At 38.9% G+C, this 14,201-nt stretch overlaps 1 pseudogene; it reads left to right on the top strand.

The window, feature by feature from the left end:
* The first annotated feature begins 12,697 nt into the window (after positions 1-12,697).
* On the top strand, positions 12,698-13,721 carry LOC109677841 (peptidyl-prolyl cis-trans isomerase FKBP1A pseudogene; annotated as a pseudogene).
* The last annotated feature ends 480 nt before the right edge of the window (positions 13,722-14,201 follow it).

The raw sequence follows: 14,201 nt of genomic DNA, 5'->3' as shown, positions 1-14,201 counted from the left end.
AATGCAATAAAAATGGGCAAAAGGTTTGAACAGACATTTTACAAATAAGAATACACAAAAGCTGTAAAACAGATTTTAAAATGGTATTCAACCTCAGTACTCATTAGGGAAAAGAAAATGAAAATCCCAATGAGATAACAATAACCACCCACAAGGAGAGCTAAAATCAAAAAGCCTGACATCATTCCAATAACAATTCACATGCCTAGCATCCAGATCTTGGTTTCTAACATGATTCTCCATTAAAAGGAACCAGGACTTCTTAGAGAAAGGGCTGATTCTTAGACTGGGACAGGAAATGAGTCTGGAGTACTCACAATGCCACAAAATAAGGAACTGCTTTTAAAAAAAAAAAAAGCCAGACATGGCGGTGCACCCCTGTAATCCCATCATTCAGAAGATTAAGGCAGGAGGATTACAAATTCATGGCCAATTTTGGTTATATAGCAAACACAAGGCCAGTCTGAGCTACATAGTGAGACAATGTCTCAAGAAACAAAGAAACAACCAACCAAAAGCCACACAATATGAAGATATGTCAAAAGGGTACAGGTGACAGCTTCAATGAGCTGTTAATGGCCAAAACTAGAACAATTTGGACAACAAAATAATGTAGAATTGAATTATAACTCAAAACCTAAAACAAATATCTATGAGCCCATGGTGGTATAAATAAGTGATTCAATAAATAAGCAAATAGGGGAGGAGAGACAGGCTCCCATGCTGAAGAATTGCATATAATTTATGTAGGTACCTTATGCTCATGGAGGTACAGCCTAACTCTTTGTTCTGTGCATAGTGAGGTCCTTCCAAAGAGTGTAGCATTGAAAGGAGGTAAGTGGGTAGTTAAGAGAGTAACTATGGGGAGAAGTCTGACACACTACTACAACCAAGAGCTCAAGGTTAAGATCAGCAGGTGTAAGTCCTGTAAGTAATATGTAGCCTTGAGATGATGTAAAGAAAGTGGTGTTTTATCTCCATGGACTTCCTCCTCCAAACCCAAAACCTAAATCCAATCATGAGTGAAAAAACAAATAAGTTCCACCAAAAAGGATGTTTAACAAAAGATCTACACAAAAGATCTTTTCCTCAAAACCAACACGTTCATCAAATCAAGGTAGGCCAGAGAAGACCTAGAGGAGACAAAGGAGGCATCACTACTAAACACAGTGTGATGTCCTGGAAGGGAGCTTGGAGCAGAAGAAAGGACATTAGGTAAAAGTTAACGAAACCTGAAAAAGAATGCACTTTAGTCAATAATAATGTATCAATGTTGGTTCATATTCTATAGTTTAAAATGTTAATAATAGAAGTACTGGGTATGGGGTTTATGGAAACTGTGATTTTTCTATAAATCTAAAGCCGTTCCAAAATAGCATTGTTTTGTTTACAAAATGGACAGATAACATGAAGGATTAGTAAATATGTGAAGCCACTTAAATTTTTTAACATTAGTTGTGGAGTACAAATTGGTTCAATCGATTTGGAAAACCATTGGTCAATATTAAGCCTATGTTATGACTCAAAAATGTAATTCCTATATTCCTAAAACATATGGCATCATATGTTCACCACGAGCTTTTGCCACAATGATCAAAGCAGCTTTATTCATAATAATCAAAAATGAGAAACCACTCAAAGATCCACCAAAAAAATTGATAAACTATGAATCATTCATACATTAAGTAGCCCACAGCAATTAAAAGAACAACCTACTGATAGTCACAAGCACAAAAGAGTCTTAAAAACGTAGTGAGAGAAAAAACTGAGACATAAAAGCATGCAGGCCATGATTCGATTTATATGAATCTTAAGGGAAAAAAAACTAATGTATAGTAATAGAAATCAGATTATCATTACCTTTTTGGGGAGGACATAGTATAGATTAAGATTAATTAACATATAAATTTGTTGAACTGTAAAAAACAAATTTGTTGAACTGTATACTTAATATTTGTGTACTTTCCTTCATGTAAATTATAACAGAAGAAAGAAACAAGAAAAATAAAATACTAAACAATTTATATCCAATCAAGAGATAGAAACCAGATGATGGTTTAAACAGAGAAGTTTAAGATGAGAAACTGCTGCACTCTGCTAAGTGAGCAGTAGACTATAAGAAAACTTCATGATATCCTAGAGCTAAGGGACTTATCATCCAATGAAGAACAGAAGTGACGGGGACTTTTTCCCAGATTCAGACACTGTTGGAGAAGGTACATTTGAACCCACAGGATGACAGAGAAGTTGACTGGTTTTCAGGGCCAGAACTAGTGTGTAGCCACGGGCAGGCAGAAAGTCACTCTGGTGCTACATATTGAAAGCTTCTGTGCCACAGACAGAACCATGCAAGAGCTCCTTCTCCCATAGGGTTCCTCTAAATGAGCTTTATCTCCAGCTCACAGCAGAAATACTGAAAGGACCTCCATTTGTTATCTCAGAACAAGTGTCAAAGAGTGACTTTGGAATTGAGGTGCAATAAATTGATGACTGGCATAATACTTTACATAACTTATTCTTTACTTTCCATAGAATCAATAAAAAAGAATGAATGAAATCTAGAATAAAAATAATGAATGTAAAGCACTTGACATGAAGCCAGGCATATTAGACATACTGTATAAATTATTACTAATATTAGTGCTGTTTGATGGTTATAGTTACCACCATTTACTTTAGAATATATGTCCCTTTATAGAAGTATCAGAGCAACAACAACAAAATGTTCTTCCTTCATCCTCTTATTGTATTAAGTAACAATATCCATTGTAAAATGTACTAATATTTTCTCCAGGCTACCATCAATATCACCCCCTCCCTGGGGTCAGCCTCAGTTAGCAGGCCAATAATTTGAATTAAACTACTTCTTAATAATATTTAGTACATTGGAGTACTTTGATACAGTACTTTGTAATGTATCAGGCTCTGGTGAAGTACCTTACAGATACAATGTCACTTAATCCTTACAACAACCCTATGTTGTTGATAACATTATTATTTTCATTTCAGAGAAAGTGAGTCAATAACATTGAAGCAAAGATTTGAACAAAGAGACCAGAGAATCCATTGAAGAAAAAGCACCAGAATGTTTTAAATAGTAGGAAAAACATCACAAAGGCCATAAGAAGGTGACAACTGTGCAAAGACTTGAAGAGGTGATAGATTTAACCATATACATAACTAGGGAAGAGAGATCCAGGCAGGGAGAAGAGTCAGAACAACTCCTGGGGACAAAGCACTCCGTGATGTGGAACAGCTGAGCAGAGGAGAGAGTGGTCCTTGAGCAGGGACCAAGCCACAAACTGGTCTGCAAAACACTTAGTCGTGATGTTGGCAATAAACATACAGAAACTTCTCTAGCAGTTTGACAGAGTAATGGGGGTTTACATTTTCATATCCTTTTTTTGTGTTTTAGTTTTATTTTAAAGAAATTCATTTTTACTGCATTTAACAAAAGTTTTGGTATGTGATGTTTTTTTTTTTCCTAGTGATTTTTCAACACAGGTGGCCTGTGTGCCTGGGGATCTTGTTCAGATGCAGAATCTCATTCTGAAGGTCCAGAGCAGGGTCTGAGATGCTCTCAAAACTTCCAGCCACAGCTGATGTTGCTAGTCCATGCAGTGGTAATGGGAGAATCCCTCTGGGGCTGGATGGAGACCAGGCTCTAGGAGAAGCAAGTGGCCAGCTAGGAAGCAGTGGGAGAAATGCAGGTAAAGATGATGACTCTGATGGTGCCAAGAAGTGTACAAACTCTAGCTTCATACAGGAAACTAAAGCCACAGGGATTTCCAGATGGGTTGGTGTGTGGTGTGAGGAGAAGAGAGAAGTCACGGTAATTCTAAGGTTTTTGGCATAAGCAAATGAAATAACTGAGCCACATATGATTGGACAGACAGGCTGACTCTGATGACATAGTCCCAGCTGGTCACAGTTTCATCACAGTTGCCTTCAAGAAGTGGTCCACACTGTGGGAAAATACCCAGAAGACAGATTTACCTTTTGATCTCATCTCTACAGAAACACACACATTAAGCTATGCTTTGTACAATTGTATCTTCATTTTCCCTAAATCAGCAACACCAATGACAACAAGAAAACCTACAAATTGCTAAAACCAAAGGTCTAAAGAGAAACCAATGCCACAACTGAATAAGATACTACGTGGCCTGTTCACTCATCTGCTGAGTCATGAAAGCAAATGGTCCAAATAATCCAGGCCTGTGCTATTAGCAGATCTCTCAGGAGTTTTGATCATCAGAACTCTATTAAGAGTTTTCTCTGACAGGGAGATGGCCAGTTAGATTTTACAGTAAAATGTATAAAAAGTCAACAATGTTGATACTTTATTAATTAATAATAACTTCTGATTGCATCAGGGGTGTGTGGGAGGCGAGCATGCGTGTGTGCACGTGTACATGCTTTGCTTGGAAAATAACATCTAGAATGTTGTGCTTTCACATGGTTAATAAAGGTGACCTCTGGGGAAGATGTGAAGTTGGCTAAAAAGAGGGAAGGGGTGATGGGGGATATAGCTTCTAAGATATACTTCTGATTTATTTGAATTGTTTTATAACATTAGTTTTCTAAGTTTTATAGCACTATAAAGAAGGGTAAAATATTTGTAGGTCTTGATTTTTTTTATTTCAACTTAAGAAAAACGTAACATGATCTTCTAAATAAGTTAAATAATATTTTCCTAAAACATTTTGCTTACAGATATTCTCAGGAGTTTCCTTAAGCTGTACACTGCTATACAGATTACACAACCAAAATCCATGCAATATATACAACTTTTCCATCTGACTTCACCTCTATCAAACATCAACCCCCAAATAAAATAGACATGAAAGGCAGTGGGACTTGAGAAGGTTCAGATGGTACCAAGATTTCATGCAGTAAAGATATCATATACTTGTCAAAAGAGAAGCTATATTTTTACTGAAGTCAAACTATATCATCAAATATCTTTTCCCCATATTTACCTTCATGGATTATGTCACACAATTTGCTCCATGGATTCAGAAGGATTTTCCTTTGCTCAGATCAAAGCACTACAAACTAAGTAGTTTGATCTCTGTATGGATCTGATTGCAAACTGTGTGCATAATCCCATACTTTATTAATATAATGATCTTATAATAAACCTGCTGAGCATAAGTGGGCAGCTTAATGCACACAGCCTGCGAATCTTCATATGAATTACCTTTGCTCCCAAACTGTGTATAGTGAAAAGAACTAGGTGGAGGTTAGAATCTTGGCTCTACAACTTACTGGGAGGACTACAACAGACACTTAACCTATTAAGAGTGTCAGTTTTCTTATCTATAAAGTGAGGATTAAAATATTTACTCCACAAAGTTGCCTTTGTGGTTAAGTGAGATATGAACAATGTGAAACTACTTACTCAGTGTAAGCACAAAATAAACCCACAATAAATGCTAATTAATTTTAAATTTAATCCAGAAAGGAAATGCATGTAAGATATCAGATCATACTCTAAACACTACAAATATGACCAAGACTGGTCTTACATACTGCAACGACAGAAATGGTAGCTTCCTTGATGAAGTGGGATAGGAGAGAGATTTTAGCCTGCCTCTTGTCTCTTTAACAGTCCCTTTAATTTAATACAGTCAAGTGTCCCTGATAAAAGTAATCTATTACCTAGGTAATCTACAAACAGGGATTAGGTATTTCTCCATAATGAATCCATCTCCACTTGCTATAGTTTAGCTAAATTAAAAACTGTGACAGACAAGCAGCAGGAGAGAGCCATGGGCACTGAAGGAAGGGATGGATAGCATGCTTAACATGACTAACATGTTAAGAAAGAGTAACATAGAAGAAAGAATCATTTATCAGTTTCACTCAAGGACTACCTGTGCCTGTGTTGACACCTACAAGTGTGCATGCAGAGAGTTCTGTGAGCAGGGAGGCCTGTTTCCTATTTGAGGCATCCCAGGCTTGGCTCTCAGCCCTGAAAAGTTTGAGCGAGTGATCTTGGCAACTGGAGAGTTCAGGTGAAGGTCCAGGCAGGTGTGCTGTGCTTAAAGCTGTCCCAGAAATTGGGGTGGGTTTGCCAAACTTCATCAGTGTGCAAGTTGGAACTGCTTGTTCTTGAATAATCTTGATTTAAAATGAGGATTAATGGGCCTGTTTCTGCACTAAAAAGGAGAAAAATGTAAAGAAAGAAGTAACTCTCTTAGAAGAAGGATTAACGCCTTCCTGCAACAAACTTCACAGCAAGACAGCAGCAAGGCATGGTGTAAGCAGGATCCAAATGGTTAGAGCATCGCTGCACACCAACATTTTTTAATCTTATGATTTGTCATCTCAAATCATCATTGAAGAATGTTCATGTCATCATTGTTACTTCTCTCATATGGAAAATCAAAACATGCAAAGACACAGCCATGACTTTCTTTATTTAGTATTAACTAGATACCAAGAATTGCAATGATAATTACCATTTTGGGACCATTTATTCTCTACTTCAGGATTTGACATGAATATATTATTAAATAAAATAGGGGTAATGCTGCCCACCTAACAGGGTTATCATTAAATATCAATAGGTAATATAGCCGGGCACTGGTGGCTCACGTCTTTAATCCTAGCAACTCAGGAGGCAGTGATCAGGAGGATCGCAGTTCGAAGCCAGCCCATGCAAATAGTTCATGAGATCCTATCTCAAAAATATCCAACACACAAAAAGAGCTAGAAGAATGGCTCACGTGATAGAGCACCTATCTAGCAAGTGCAAGGCCCTGAGTTCAAGCACCAGTACCCCAATAAAAAAAATAATTTATGTAAGAGTTCCTGGTACTGTTCATAACAGACATTAGGTGATAAATATTAGCTTTTTAAAAATAAGTTTTATAAGTTTTGCTTGTTTTATGGCTAGAATTTGGTACTGTGTAATAGTTTAATTGATCAATGTTAATCAATGAATGAACCAATGGTTCAATGGTGAATCAAATGAAGCTCAAGTTCCATGGATTTGCCCAAGAATAATAGAATATTTTGGAGAAGTGGAGGAGAAGAAATGAAAGGAAATTTCTGTTCTTAATATAGAAAATATATGTTACAGCTCAGTTTTATGAGGACTTTTCCATACCTCCGGGGGAACTATGACTTTACTTAGAATACCTTCCATTAGTTAATAGGTGAATAGATGATTCCAAGTTAGTACAACACAGAGACATATGTTAGATTTATTTCACTTGTAGAAAACAGAAAAAAGGTGCAATAAAAATAAAAACATTTGATATTTACATCCAGCCAAAAAGGAGTAACAGGAATCAGATTTATGTGCCAGCCCTAAGCAACAAAAATAAATAACAAAAGATACAAAAAATATATGAAACAATGATTTTCAGATACTGGATCTTAGACAGTGCATAACAATCATCCTTAAAGAAGGAAAACATGAGAAAAGAGCCCTGTAATTACCCTAACTTACTGTGTGGAGTTTCAGGCTTCAGTAGATGCATGGTGGGGAGGGGAGGGGGAAAACAGTCTCCTTGAGCTGAAATGACAGAATTGGAAGTGCTGAAAGACCAAAACACTGTAATTTATAGAGCAGAACACTGGAGACGAAAAACCTGCGTATGGAGAAAGCTACAGGTATCCCCTTGGTCTTGAACTATGCATTCATCAGAGCATATATATCAGGAAATTTCCCATAACCAGGAAAGTTAAGTAATCATCCAAAAGGAGAATAGAAGATATCTTTGAAGTCCAAACAGGAACAGAAATTATCTGTACACATCTCTGCAATTCCATCAGTCAGAGTGAGAAAATCTCTAACCCATGGAACATTAGATGGAGTACTCAGAAGGTTTTGTCTAAGTACTTGAAGAAGATTAGATTGAAGACTACTTTGGTCCTGTCTAACAAAATGTAAAAGCAAGCTTCTAATGAATCAAACTTAATGGTGTTCCAGAGAATGTTTAAAATGCTTACAGAAATAAAGGAATTCTACTTCCCAGAAAGGAAAAAATTATAATGTCTGACATATAATAAACATTTCAAAGAATCCAAAGAAGCTGGAAAATTCCACCCACAGTGAGGAGAAAAACCAAGCAATTTAAACTAAGCAAGAGATAGCACAGACAAGAAAATTAGTAAAGGACATTAGAAAATTTATTTAAACTGCATTCTGTATGTTGAAGAAGACAAAGAACCTGGTTTCCCTCCTACCATGTTCACTTTCTCCCCTCTTGCTCCTCTCATGCCCAGTGGAATCAGGTTTGCATTCCCATTCCTCCACAAACAGAACTTCACAAGATCACCAGTGACCTCTGTGTTGGGAAGCCCAGTGCTCTGTCTTCCATCTTCACCTTTGAACATTATTTGGCACTTTGGTTGCTCCTCTGTTCCCTGGACTTTGTCACTTGCCTTCCAGACTTCCATTCTCTGGGGTTTTGCCCTGTTTTACTGGTTACTAATATTCAGTCCCTTCTACTTAACCTCCACCTTCCAGATCTCCAAATTTCAGGCTATCACAAGGTTCAGTTCTCAGGCCTCTTCTCTTCCCCATCTACATCCATTCCTTAGTTGATTTTATCTGATCTCTGGACTAAATACCATCCACATACTCCCAAATGTACACATATCTACAGCCTAGACCTCTCCTTAATCTGATTCATAAGCCAGCTGCTTACCTGACCTCTCTGCCTGGATGTCTAACAGATATTTCAGACTTGACAGATGGAAAGCCCTTGATTTCTCTGACTTCACCTTGCCCAACTTCTCTTCTTATTGGTTTTCGCATCCCAATAAATATTATGGTACTCCATCATAAATCTCAGTCATCTTTAATTCCTTTTGTTTATGATTAATATCTGTCACATCAGTAAATACTCATAACTGTACTTGCAGGACACAGTGAGAATTTAACCACTTTCAATCATCTCTCCTGCCTCCTCCCACATATCTCAACTGGATGATTGCTATCACTTCCCAAGAGGGTTTACTGCTCACGCTCTTGCTCATCTTCAGCCTGCTTTCCAGCCAGTAGCCTGATGGGACTTTACAAACTCATGTCATAGCCCATCACTGCTCTGGTTTACCTGTAATCCCTCTCCATTGTCCTTACCAAAGCTGAGGACACTCTGCAAGGCCTCAGAGCGCTCCCACCCTAGCCCCTCTAACCTCAACTTCCACACCTTCCTCTCTCACTCACTCTGCTTCAGTCTCCCAGGCCTCCTTGCTATTGCCTAAAATCACCAGCATGCTGGTCTCTCTGGAGTCTTCTGTCCACAGGTATCTATAAGCCCTGCTCCTACTTCACATCTCTGCTCAATGGAGAAGCCATTCTTAATCAGCTGTAGAAGCAGCACTTTTCATCTTCTGTCACCCTGAATACCTGCTGAATGAATAAATGAATATCCATTTGTTGCATAAGTTTCTTCTTAGGATAGATTCGTAGGAATTGCCTTACCAACGCTAAGGATATTTCACAATTTATTCACCATTTCACTAATTTATATTCCCATCAACAGAGTACATGACAGTGTCATTGCCCCAACCCTCACCAAAAGTAGTTTTGTCAATACATTTCATCTTTAGAAAACTCATAGGCCAAACGTTTTCTTTTCATTGGCATTTTGAGTTTATTTGCACTTTAGGTATATATTTATCAGCCATTTATACTTATGTTCTTTATCTACTTCTCTAATAGAATTATTTCCCTTCTTGAAAGTGTTTGTGCTTAACGAAGGATATAAATGACCTCTACGAGGAGAATTACAAACCCTTGAAGAAAGAGATCAAGGAAGACTACAGAAGGTAGATCTCCCATGCTTATGGATTGGTAGAATCAACATAGTAAAAATGGCTATACTACCAAAAGCAATCTACACGTTTAATGCAATTCCCATCAAAATCCCACTGACATTCATCTCAGAGATTGAAGAATCTACCCTAAAGTTCATTTGGAAACATGAGAGACCACGAATAGCCAAGGAAATACTCAGCAAAAAGAGCAATGCTGGAGGTATCACAATAGCAGACTTCAAACTATATTACAAAGCAAGAGCAATAAAATCTGCATGGTACTGGCACAAAAACAGATATGAAGACCAGTGGAACAGAATAGAGGTCCCAGATATGAATCCACACAGCTATGCTTACCTTATTTTTGATAAAGGTGCCAAAAACATAGACTGGAGAAAAAACAGCCTCTTCAACAAATGTTGCTGGAAAAAGAGGTTATCTGCCTGCAAAAAACTGAAACTAGATCCATGCTTATCACCCTGTACTAGTATCAACTCAAAATGGATCAAGGACCTTAATGTCAGACCCAAAGCTCTGAAGTTAGTACAGGAAAGAGCAGGGAATACTCTGGAATCAATAGGTGTAGGCAAGGACTTCCTCAATAGAAACCCAGCAGCTCAGCAACTGAGAGAAAGGATGGACAAATGGGACTTCATAAAATTAAAAAGCTTCTGCCAAAGAAAAGAAATGGTCTCTAAACTGAAGAGACCACCCACAGAGTGGGAGAAAATATTTGCCAGCTATATATCAGACAAAGATAACCAGAATATACAGGGAACTCAAAAAACTAAACTCTCCCAAAATCAATGAACCATTAAGGAAATGGGCAAGTGAACTAAACCGACCTTTTTCAAAAAGAGAAATTCAAATGGCCAAAAAACACATGACAAATCAAAACCACACTAAGATTCCACCTCACCTGTTAGAATAGCCATTATCAAAAACACTGCCAACAACAAATGTTGGTGAGGATGTGGGGAAAAAGGAACCCTTATACACTGCTAGTGAGAATGCAAGCTAGTACAACCATTCTGGAAAACAATATGGAAGCTTCTTAAAAAGCTAAACATAGATCTGCCATATGATCCAGCAATCCCACTCCTAGGGATATACCCAAAGGAATGTGACTCAGATAACTCCAGAGGCACCTGCACACCCATGTTTATTGCAGTGCTATTCACAATAGCCAAGTTTTGGAAACAGCCAAGATGCCCCACTACTGACGAATGGATTAAGAAAATGCATTTATACCCAATGGAATTTTACTCAGCCATGAAGAAGAATGAAATCTTATCATTTGCAAGTAAATGGATGGAACTGAAGAACATCATCTTAAGTGAAGTTAGCCAGGCTCAGAAAGCCAAAAACCAAATGTTCTCCCTCATATGTTGACTTTAGATCTAAAACAAATGCAGTAGTATTATTAGACTTGGGTCACATGCTAAGGGAAGGACACATATGGGAGGAATGGGGAAAGGTAGGAAACCCAAAGCTTGAAAGTGTTTGATGTGCCCACTGCAGAGGAGCTAATACAGTAACCTTAAAATGACAGTGGTCAATATGGGAAGGTGACCAGGATGTAATGAAAAGGTCAGGTAGAGATGAATTCAGATTGTAACACACTTGTGCATAGAAGCAATGCTAGGAATCTCTCTGTATAGCTATTCTTATCTCAACTAGCAAAAACGCTGTGTCTTTCTTATTATTGCTTATGTCTTCTCTTCAACAAAATTGGAGAAAAGGGCAGAACAGGTTCTGTCTGGAAGCTAGGGGGTGGGGGGAGAGGGAGAGAGTGGGAGCAGGGAGAAAAAATGGCCCAAACAATATATGCACATATGAATAAATGAATAAAGAAAAATAAGAAAGTAAGTGGTGTGTTGTTCAGGGTATTAAGAAGAGAGAGAGAGACAGAAAACTTGAGATTATAGAGACAAGGGAGATATTTTTAGAAAACAGACTCAAATTGTATTTGTAAAGAAGAAAATATATGCATATTTTGTTTTTAAAATACTATGCACTTAGGCAACAGGGCACAAGTAGTGGACTAAGGATGACGTTGCCATTATTTCTTGTTTATTTAAGTGTATATTTTATGCTTTGGCTTTTCTACAACATACTCAGGTCCCACTGTGGGGTGCAGTAAAGGAATCACTTAGCTTTCCTGAACCTCACTTTCTTCATCCTTGAAGTGGAGATACCATTGGTATGAAGGTGTGCACTGAGAGTTAGAATAACTAGTGACCTGAACAGCTCCTAACACGGTGCCTGTTGGGCACTGCCTTGGCTTCTTACCGCTGCTGATGTTGAGGAAACTCTGTCCCCCACCAGTGAACAGTTCACCTGAGCCCTGGCACCACCAATTTTTATCCTCAGTGTCTGAGATTCTCATTTCCGGTGTTCCAAGGCTCCACCTCAGCTTGTCTCAGAACACATAGCAGGTTGCTGAATTAGGCTATTTCCACAATCCCAGCTATACCTTACTTACTTACATTAATTCCAATTACAAGAAAAACATGAAACATGGAAAGTACATGGAAACAAAAATTGTCCCTTCATATTTGTTGAAAAAATGGAAAACTATTTTCAATGTGGTATTAATTTGTATTGTGATATTCAAGAAATTCCACATCCAGTAAATTTTTATGAAGTGAACACCAATGTAGTAAACATTACTCTGGTCAAAGGAATAGGAAGTCATGGGCACTACAGAAAATTCCCCTCAGAGCTCCCATCTCCACACTTACTCTTTTTTCCTCCTGGAAAGTAATTATTACCCTGAATTCTAACATTGTAATTTAGTTTTACCCGTATTTGTGTGTTACACAAATGGAATCATATGGGATATTTTCCTTTATAGTTGGCATTTTTCTCTCAAGGTTGTATTTAGAAAAATTGATGTCGAAAAATGCAGAACCGCGGAATCGCCGCCAGGTCCGCTCTCCGGTCCACGCCGCTAGCCCCGCCGCCCGCCCCGCGTCCGCCCCGCCGCCATGGGAGTGCAGGTGGAGACCATCTCCCCGAGACGGGCGCACCTTCCCGAGGCGCGGCCAGACCTGCGTGGTGCACTACACCGGGATGCTTGAAGACGGAAAGAAATTCGATTCTTCCCGGGACAGAAACAAGCCCTTTAAATTTGTACTAGGCAAGCAGGAGGTGATCCGAGGCTGGGAAGAAGGGGTGGCCCAGATGAGTGTGGATCAGAGAGCCAAACTATCTCTCCAGACTATGCGTACGGAGCCACTGGGCACCCAGGCATCATCCCACCAAACGCCACTCTCGTATTTGACGTGGAGCTTCTAAAACTGGAATGACAGAAGTGGCCTCCTCCCTTAGCTCCCGGCTCATGGATCTGCCATGGAGGGATCTGGTGCCTCCAGACGTGCGCACACAAATCCATGCGGAGCTCTCCTGCCGTCCCACAACACTGTATAAACACCTACCCTGCCTGAATGTGTCTGTCACTCAGCTTCGCTCTGACACCTCCGTTTCTTCTCCCCCTCTGTGTACGTGTGTTTACCTGAACTATAGGCCATAAACCTCAACTTACTCGTTTTATTTTGTCTTCATTTTGGGGTGAAGATTCAGTTTCAGTCTTTTGGATCTAGGTTTCCAATTAAGTATATTGTCAAGTATTAACAGCACAAGTGATGGGTTAACTTTAGAATAGGAATTGGTGTTGGGGGGTGGGGGTTGCAAGAATCTTTATTTTATTTTTTTGAATGAAATTTTTATTATATATTAAAACATTCTTGCTGCTGCTCTGCAAAGCCATAGCAGATTTGAGACGCTATTGAGGGCTGAATTCTAATGTGTGAGATATTCTTTGGTTAAATTAAAAGCCCTACCCAAAACTGAAGTGGGGAGGGGGAGAGCCTTTGCCTCCATCAGCCCCTCCCCCGCCCCTGAAACCCTCTGCCTTTTAAAGCAGATCATTTTCACTGCAATGTAGGACACTACAGGTATCTGTCCTTGGGCCAGCAGGGACTCTGAAGCCTTCATGACCTGACTTGATTTTGTTTTTTCTTTTTCCATCATGGTTTTTCTAATGAATTTTCAGGACTTTTATAATCTCATAATTATCCAAGTTCCACTTCCTAAATTTTAATAATTTTAATTGAAAGTTTAAGTTGAAGGTGCTGTTTGTAGACTTACCACCCAGTGAAAGTCCAGCCATCATGACAAATCCTTGAGTGTTGTCTATGAAAATGATGCTGGTCATCGCAGCTTCAGCATCTCCTGGGTTTTGATGCTTGGCACTCTGCTGATAGCAGTTTCCTGGCTTTTTCCTCCCTTGGCTCCTTCTCACCCTTTGCTGTCCTGTGTAGTGATTTGGTGAGAGAGACTGTTGCTTTGTTCCTCCCCTCCCCACCTGCACCACACATGAGTTTCAAGTTTTATTATTGCAATAAAAGTGCTTTATG

This window comes from Castor canadensis, chromosome 4, assembly GCF_047511655.1.
Source record: "Castor canadensis chromosome 4, mCasCan1.hap1v2, whole genome shotgun sequence".
Classification (NCBI taxonomy): Eukaryota; Metazoa; Chordata; class Mammalia; order Rodentia; family Castoridae; genus Castor; species Castor canadensis.
This window is presented reverse-complemented; position numbering and strand designations above follow the sequence as displayed.